The sequence below is a fragment of the Egretta garzetta genome, unplaced genomic scaffold, assembly GCF_000687185.1.
Source record: "Egretta garzetta isolate BGI_Z169 unplaced genomic scaffold, ASM68718v1 scaffold213, whole genome shotgun sequence".
In the NCBI taxonomy this organism is placed as follows: Eukaryota; Metazoa; Chordata; class Aves; order Pelecaniformes; family Ardeidae; genus Egretta; species Egretta garzetta.
In genome coordinates this window covers 2,355,238-2,364,249 of record NW_009259242.1, presented here as the reverse complement: position 1 = coordinate 2,364,249, position 9,012 = coordinate 2,355,238, and positions in this window count along the sequence as shown.

The window sequence follows — 9,012 nt, the reverse complement described above, 5'->3', positions numbered from 1 at the left end:
ACCCCTGGTGGCCAGCGACCTGCAGGGCGACAGGGGTGGCGAGCGGTCCCTCCCGCCTGCGGGTGCTCCCTGCCTGGCACAGGGCAGCCAGGCTCAGGCTGGAGGGAGCGCGGGCGGAGCGAGCAGGGTGCCTGTGTGCGGGGCGGGAGCTGCTGGTCCGGCCCTGGTTTCTGGAACAGGTTTTAACTTTTTTACGTCTACTTGCATAGAGTAAACCGAGCCTTAATGACTTTTGTTCCTACAGTGGTATGATCTCTTCATCTGGACCTCTTAAAGAACAGTTTTCGAAATGCAGTGCAAACCTACCGACCACGGCTTTCTTCTCTCTCGCATAGGTTAGTGAGCTGTTTGTAAGTGCTGGGGCACTGCTTCTGTGCAGAGTAAACATCCTGTTCGTTGGTGGGCAAATAAATCCCAAAGTTGCCTTTCTGGGGTGTTACGTGCTTGTTCAAGCCGCTTCTTTGTGAGCTTTGTTCAGTTCAAGTTCTTAATGTTGCAATTCATCAGTAAGCTGTCTTGTGCCATAAGCCCCCAGCTTTTGGGGGCAGGGAAAGTAATGCTGTCAGACTAGCTACAGCCATTCTGTTGTGAGGGAGAGGACAGGCACAGGGAGAGGAAACAAAGTCTGAGAAAAACAGAGGTATCAGATGAAAAAAAAACCACCACCAATTAAACTAGAAATCAAACTGAAAATAATAAAGTATCAGTACAGATCTAAAATGCTAGCACATTTTGTTATTTAGAATTTCGAGGCCTTTCTGGGTAGACTGGTGAAAGCAGAATAAACATCACTTTTACTGTTATTTGGGAAGTAATGAGCAAGTTGTCATGTCTAAAGAATTACAAGAACAGGGCTTATTGTCTTCTTGCTTTGAAATGCTCCACTCTAAATCACAGGTGCTCCCATTAAAAAAAGCTTAGAGAGTCTAGCAATCATGAGAATGTCGCTTGCACGGGAAGCTTCAATTAAATGTGAGCATTTATACTTATACAGGTAATTTGTTTTCTCACCAGCCACAGACATGCTGAGTGGGAAGGCTGAAAAAATTCTCACCATTGCAGGAAATAATCACTGTACTTAAGTTTCAAATTTAATAGCAAAAGAAATCGCAGTTTCCTCAGGGAGGGAGTCACCTGCAAAGTCTGATGACAGACAAACAGAATAACAGCATGAAACTGAAACGAAAGATTTAGCACAAATCAGCAAAAGTCTAGGCAGCCACTGCAAAGGCACTCAGAATATGCCCTGATCAACCTGGGAACTGCAGTCACATTGAACCTTGTGTGAAGCCGTAAGGGTGATCCTCAGAAATGGACCTCATCTCACATGGTATCCTGGGTCTGACCACATTCCCCAGGTTAAGAGGAATTCAGATCCAAAAGGTATTGTTTGAGGAGTAGTTCCACAAATAAGCTATTACTTACAGTAAAGATAGAATCTGGCTCTGAAATTAATAGATTAGTAATATATTTCTGTGTAGTCCTGAGTGTGTAAGAGTGCTAGATGAAATCAGGGCCTCCTTTTAGGCAATGAAAATGCAAAGTTTTTTTCACTGAATAATAACCAGGAGTGACCAGTGTAACAGTTCACTGTTCTCTGGTTAGTGCCCTGATTTTTCTGTAGTTGTCTTTTTGTTTCAATGTTTTACTCGGGAGATAAAAGGAAATCTTGGCATGAAGGCTCATTACAGGGAAGAAAGAAAGTGAAAATATGATGAAAGACAGAGAGGAGTAAGCAGGGCTGAGGGAGAGAACTCCCCCAGACTGTAGAAGGTTTGGGAAGAAACAATCCATCCGCCCAGTCACCTTAGCAGCTCCACACTTCGTGGTGTGGGTGATGCTCTGGGGAATGTGCTGTGGCAGAATCAGTGCTGTGGAGGTGGCTTGTCCCAAACATTAATTTGTTTATAGTAGTCCTGTGACTGCTAGGAGAAGTAGAAAATATACCTATTAATAAAAGGACATTTGCAGGTAACAGCGCCGTTGATCCAAGAAGACAACAGGTTAATTTCAACTGCTGCTGTCAGCGTGTTAGTCCTGTATAGGGACACTAGTCATGAGGCACTGAGGAGCCTGTCTGATATACAGCTGCTCTAACAGATATTGACACTGGGAGTGTGTGTCTTCAAAAGAAAACATTGTATTACACTGTTATTTAGCTGGCATAATCCAAGCCCTGTTCAATGCTTGCAGAGGATCTGTGACTGCTGAAATAGCCTGTTTCCAAAAGCACTTATCAACACTTGCATAGGCAGAGCTTGGCTTTAAAACCTCTGCACCGGATTTTTATTTATTCATTTTTTAACTACACGCAGAGCCAAGTCTCCACTGCAACTGACACACTTTCACTTTGCAAATCAATGAGACAGTGCTACAAGGGCAGAAATGTCTTGCCTGTGAACTTCATGTTGTTCAGAGCTGCCAAACTGATGTCCCTGACTGATTACTGTCTTCATAGAACTAATCTGTGCCAAATGTCTGAACTCCCCTGTGGGTCTCACCATCCACCCAGGCTGTTCCCCAGCGGGACCTTATGGGGTAGTTCAGGCTCCAACCAGCAGTAAGTTGTGGAAATGTGTCCTCTCCCAACTGCAATCACCACTTTCCAGCTCCAGCTTTTCCTTAGGGAACTCTCTGCTCTGTTTGGGGGTAAGTGCTTCCAAGGCAGTGAAAATAAGAGCTGCTGGTCTGTCCCCAGGAGTGGAGGAGACAGAGAGGTTGACATCAATGGGACAAAGATGAGGGCTTTGTCTTAAGTGGGCTGAGTCACGATACTACTGGAAGGGGTGAACTTGGCATCCCTGCTTGATAACAGACTATGAGAGTCTAATGGAAGAAAAAATTGTCAAGTCTATTAAGATGTGGTCAGAGTGTAAGTCAATTAATGAAAATTACAGCCACACAGGTTATTAAATTAACATGAGATTGTCAATAGGAAATATAGATTGCTTTTGAATAATTTTAAATTATTTAAAGCACGATGGTAATGAAAATCTCACAAAGTCTCTATAATAGTTTTGATTTTATTACTGTTTGAATTGTTTTTTTATATTTTTTGTTTCAACTTTCATGATCGTTAAAGGAACAGGAGCTTTAAAGAGCAAGATATTCTTGTTTGGGAATGCCAAAAGCTGCATAAAGCTGTTATAAGGTAAAAGCTCAGAGGCGGCTGGAGATGAGCTGTGATTCTGCAGTGTGATCCATGGCAGAGCTGAAATCAGGTAAAGCCAAGTGTGTCTAAAAGACCTTGTATGCAAAATGATAGATCACATTTTCTAGCCACTGATTGTGCCCAGATCACCCAGTCAGGTGATGGGGACTAGATGGCCTGTACTGCTTCAATTAATGGCCAAAGTAATGACAACACTTCTCACAAGCAAGTCGGACCTGTGCCTGATGCTTCTATAATTCTCGCCACATGCAGCCGCTGCCACTTGAGCTGTGGCCTCCAGATAAGAATTTAGCATTTTGCACTGCCCTGGGCTCCTGGAAATGCCTGCATATAGACAAAGAGAACAGGAGTGAACAACCTCCCTGGCTGCAATTTCCAGACAAATTTTGTGAACAGAGCTCAGCCCTGACTCAGGGTATTCCTCAGGGCTGGAAGAACAAATCTAAATGTACTTACAGCATGTGTTTGCACTCTTGAAAAACTGGTTCTACCTGTGGGTGCTGAGCCTGTAACAGCCTCCAGACAATCTGTCCCCCCTGGCTGGAAGTCAGAGACCTTAAGGGAGCAGAGAGGGGAAATATGCAGACTTATGAAGGGAGATTCATGTTCCTTCCAGGGACCTGAGGGACTAGTTGATCTCTACAGAAGTATGGTATGTTCAGCATGACTGAAAGTATTATGTGGCTCAGCCCTGAAACCTCAGAACATTGTGTACACTGCTTAAATCCAGTTTAGTCATTGCTGGAGGGAGGCAAGGCTGCCCTATTAGAAAACAACCGTGACACACACCTATGCTGTGTCAAACCAGAAACACTGAAAGGGTTTTTTTTTTACTATCGTTATTTCCTTTTCCTTTCTTTTTTTTTTTTTTTTCTGAAGCTGATCTTTTCCCACTGACTTGATTTCTTTCTGACTGTTCCAGGATGAATCACACAGCCCTACATGTCTATCTGTATACCGAATGGGGCTGTGGAAAGCGGACCTGACTAATGTCCCCTACAAGGAGAAAATGATAATTGATGTTTTTTAATTACAAGTTTCCTGCATTATGGTCTAGTTTTTCAGCTTATAATCATTAACAGTATAACAGAGACTTAAGTAAATTGCTGCCTTTTCCTATTTTGTAGCATATATAGGTCAGATTTTTATGTTTAACTGTTATTATCTCTGACACACTAATTAGTGCAGACTGGCTTACAAAGGTCACATCTGTGTTTTCTTCATTGCATACAACACGGATAGGGCTGTGTGCTCACACCAACTGATTCTCCTAATTGCTGCCTCTTCTGGAGTCATTTCCACCAGGGCAAAATCACTAGTTTGACTTGGTAACTGCTTTACACCTACTTTGTACTTATGTCAGTGAAAGACAAGGTTGAGGGCAAAGGAGTGTCAGCAGTCATCACATCCACAGCACATGTCCCCTGTTCTGCAATTCATAAGTCACAGCAATCATGCTTCATGCATCCTTGACTTTTCAAGCTCTGTGTAGTTGCAGTCAAAGAGATGAAGTGGTTGCCTTTCCATGAGGAAATGAATTTATTCCCTTTCTTTGACCAAAGCACTTAGATGGTTTTAGGCCCAGCAGATTGTTTCTAATAGCAGGCAAAATTGATCACTCAGGTACTTTGATGCAGCCCTTTTATTTACAAAGAAAGGACAAAATTCTGTTTCCTTGAACAGGAGAGGAATCAGACAATAGAGGACACTTTCTCTGCACGCAGTTTCAATCCTTTCAGCCAGCACTTTATCCAGAAGCACTCCACCAGCTTTTTTTTCTCAAGGTCATTCTTGTGGAGTTTATCTGGTTCTGCCTGGTTTTGAGAGAAGGCTGCTCCTGTTAGGCCGTAGAAGCACACAGCTGCTCCAAGCACTGCCCTCCTCCCCACATCTTCAAAGCCCAACATTTCAACTGGGAGAAACCTTGAATGCATTAGCTTCTCCTCTAGGTTTGCCCTTTTGCCTTGTTAGGGTGGCTGTTCCTGTTTCAGCTGCCCGCTTCTGTACGAGAGCTTGTTTGTTTCTTTTACAAAACAATATCCAATGAAAGGCAACATTAAACCTGTTGGGGTCATAAGCTTTTGCCTGAACCTGGTGTCTGGATGGCATTAGGGTTAGCTACTCAGCATGTGTCTTTGTGCTGATGAAGAGTAAGAGGTTTGCATGCTTACGGTCAGTGGCGAGGAACAGGAATATGTGATTGAGGAGAGATGAGATTCTCAGTGAAGTTTTTACTATATGCTCCTCTTGCCACTCGAGAGAAATACCCTGATGACCAATGAGCAGTTTGCATTGCTAACACTGGGTTGAATTTCTCTGTGTTCCTTGCCCTACTCATCATATTTAACCTTGGATTTATTTGTAGAGAACTGCACAGAAAATCCTATTTAAGAAAGAAAGCAAGCCTGGACATCATGTGTTTTCTTGCAATACTGTCCTGGACAGTTTCCAGTCTGTTAATGAATGAACACCGACATCTAAACCATCCCCAAGGGAGGTTCAAGATCCATCTGAGTTCAGTAAGAGGTTCCTAAATAGCTGTAACAAGCCCATACTTCAAAAGAAATACATTTTGCTATTTTTAAAACGTGAGTTTTGGAAGGCTTTGAATATCAAGATTAATTCTCTGTCTAAATACAGTAGAAGGCAGCACTGCCTGGTGAGTCTCACTCAAATCTGGAAGGTTTTAATATTGTCTTGATATGGATTTGATGTTCTAAAAGCTTAAGGTATGACTGTGTTTAGTTTACTTTTTTCCCCAGAGCAGACTGTGCATGTACTTACAGATTCCTTGGTATGTCTCACTGGATTAATGTGAGAAATATGTTACATTACCTATCAGGACTTATTCTGGTTTGATAGATTACTGAGCAATGTTTAATTGAAAGATTTAATGATACTCTGAACAAGACATGACTCACTCTTGAACAACAGAGAACAGCTCCTATATATGAAAAAAACCAAGGTCATGTGGAGCCAGATGTTGCTGCACAGTGCGATGCTATTTGCAGTAGGTAGCAATATAAGATAGCTGTGGAAGCTGAGCAGAAGGGTCAGGGCAGCTGGGCAGGTTTGAAGACAGGATTCTGTACCAGGTCACTAAAATTATAAAGTAAAGCTGAGCAAGTATTCTCAGTGCCTTGCATTGGACATCTACCTTCGATGTCTGAGCTAAGAGGCTACTCTGCTCTCTAATACAGTCACTGAGAGTCCTGTTCTGAACTGCCCTTTGGAGGTGCCCGCCCTTTTCACTGCCTGTAGTAGGTAGTCTAAGGAGCACGGATTCCCTATTCAGCCACCTGAGCAATTAGCTCAGTGAGATGTTATTTAATGTGTCTCTGTGCTGAGGTCTTCATCCTAAAGTGGTGTACAGTTAATATTATTGCAGAGTGTGAAGTCCAGAACGAGAATACAGTTGTGGAGGCACTGAGAACATTTGGCTTTGGAGGCTGGGTCCAAATCTGTTAGAGAAATGGGCCAGGATGGAGCTCTCACTGGTGTTCTGTTGTAGGGAGAGAAGGGCAGGATAGAATCTTGGCTGTGATTATTTTGTGTGAATGGACAAGTACTGAATGCTTTGTTGGAGGCAGTTCTTTAACATGGGAAAATATCAGTCCTGTGTTTGTTTTCAAAGCTGTGCTCTTGTTTGTTCTGGGGTTTAACTACACCTTCATGTTCTCATTGTTTAAGCCCAGTCTCCTTAGCAAAGCTCAGTGTCTGACTTGCCACATTTAAGAGAAGACCTTGCCCCCATTTTTAATTCCAAAATGCTGGACTGACTGGCACAGACATTTGGGTTTATGCTATGATATGTGGATATGGGCCACAACGATGCTACTGCTCATAGTTAAAGGTTACTAATTACTGTCACAGAGATTGCAGTTCCTGACACCTTGGCAAAATTCATGTCAATAAAAGTTCTAGCAACATTCAGGTTTGAAATTACACTGTCTAGATCTGCACAACAGCCTAAATGATATCAGCCTTATGAAAACAATGCATGTTGTTACACCCTCAGAACGTGGGAAATGCCCTCACCAGGGGTCCATCTATGCCAGTTCTTCGTCTCAGTTGGAGAAACCAAAGTCTCTTCAGTGTTTTATTCCTCCTTTGCAACTAAGAATTCACTTCAGGCTGCAATTTCTGCTTCCGTTTTACCAGGTGTACATTCAGCTCTGGATCAGATGTCAATGATCTCAGAATAAAGACATCTGAGCAAGATGTCGCTATTTTTATGATAATGTTGATGTTTTGACCTCACGCCAGCATGATCCAGGAACAATTCCCATTAAGTCTATTGATGTGAGTCTTTCATCGAAGGGGACACTCAGGAAACCTTACCTGAATTATTTTTTAAAGTAGATTAGTTAAATTCTATTAAACCCTATGCAGATATTCATATTCAGAATTAAGTGGCATTAATCTGATTTAGCGTACTTTGCTCTGAAACTGAAGAAAGCTAAATCGAATGAAGGCCACTTTAATTCTGAGTAAACGGCATTCATGCTGGACTCCAGTAACCACTTTCAAGTCACACTTGTCATTAATTCGGATTATTTTTTCTGACTTTCCCTGTGAAGACAAGGGACAATAAAATCAGCACAGGTGATCTGACCTTACATTCTGCTCGCCCATCCTCTAAACGACTATGGACCTAGCTCCTCCTGAGTATAGGACATTTGTTTTGGAATTCTGGATCTGAAGGTTGCTGTTTGTTTCTAGTCTATAGTCAATGCTCTTTTCTCTTTACAAACCATTTGTATTAAGCTCATCAGTGTAGAACCTGAGCATCTGTCCCAGCAAGAGGAGAAGGGTACTGCTGGCTGGTGTTAATGTTCCTTGCAGTAGAGCTGTGCATGTGGAAAAGTTGTGGTGTATGTGCCTGGTTTAAATATGTAGCTTCAGCTGTTCTGTATCAGGAGTACTAAATTTACTTGTAGATTTAAAATAGGTGAATGATTTGGCAGCTTAAAGGTCAGGACACTTGCTGTTTATTTTGTGCTGCTTTTCCTGATTAATAGAAAATTGTCTGTAGGATCTATGTTATTGTCAAGGATTTCTGGTGTCATGCCTGTGCACACAAAATGTACAATAGTGCCACTGTATCCCCCATACCTTCCCCCAGCTTTGTATTTTGTCACAGTTGCACTCTGAAGTACTCCAGCACTCAGCCAGCATATATTGTAACTCACAAAGGTCTCTGCGGAGGGAGGAGTATTGACTTCTCCATCATGTGCAGATCAAATTTCAGGCTTTTAGAGTTTTGTGCATTTGCCAGGTACACTGAAATACAGATACCAGCTCTCTCAACCTTCATATGACTTTGGCAGCATGCACGTGGCATTTCCGTATGGCACATGGACTCACCTCTTCCCCAGAGATGGAAGGCACCACTGCTATAGGTATGCACCAGCCATTTTCCTTCTCTGGACTCAGTGTCAGGGATGAGATTAGTCCACGTGAGAAGCATCAAGACGGTTTTGCAGGCCTGAGAGACACCAATGCAAATTCACAGCATTCAAACTGCTTGACCTAGGCTGCGTTGCAAAGCACCTTCCCTGGGAACAGGCCTGCCCCTGGGGTCACCTTGGCAGCACGGTTCGAGCTCTGCACACCCTGCTGACCTTGTTTTAGCCTGTTCTGTGAATCTACTTGACCCCCTGGCAGCCATGAGAGAGGCTTTGCTGTTGCTCTTCTACCAGTACATCAGCCCACAGTTGCAGGGGGATAAGTGGAAGTTAGAACCTCTTCTGGCTCTGGAAATGCGTCTTCCCTGAGGACTTGATGTGAGGAATAGTACAGAGCTGTTTGTCCACAGTTACTTGGCAATAAATAAATAT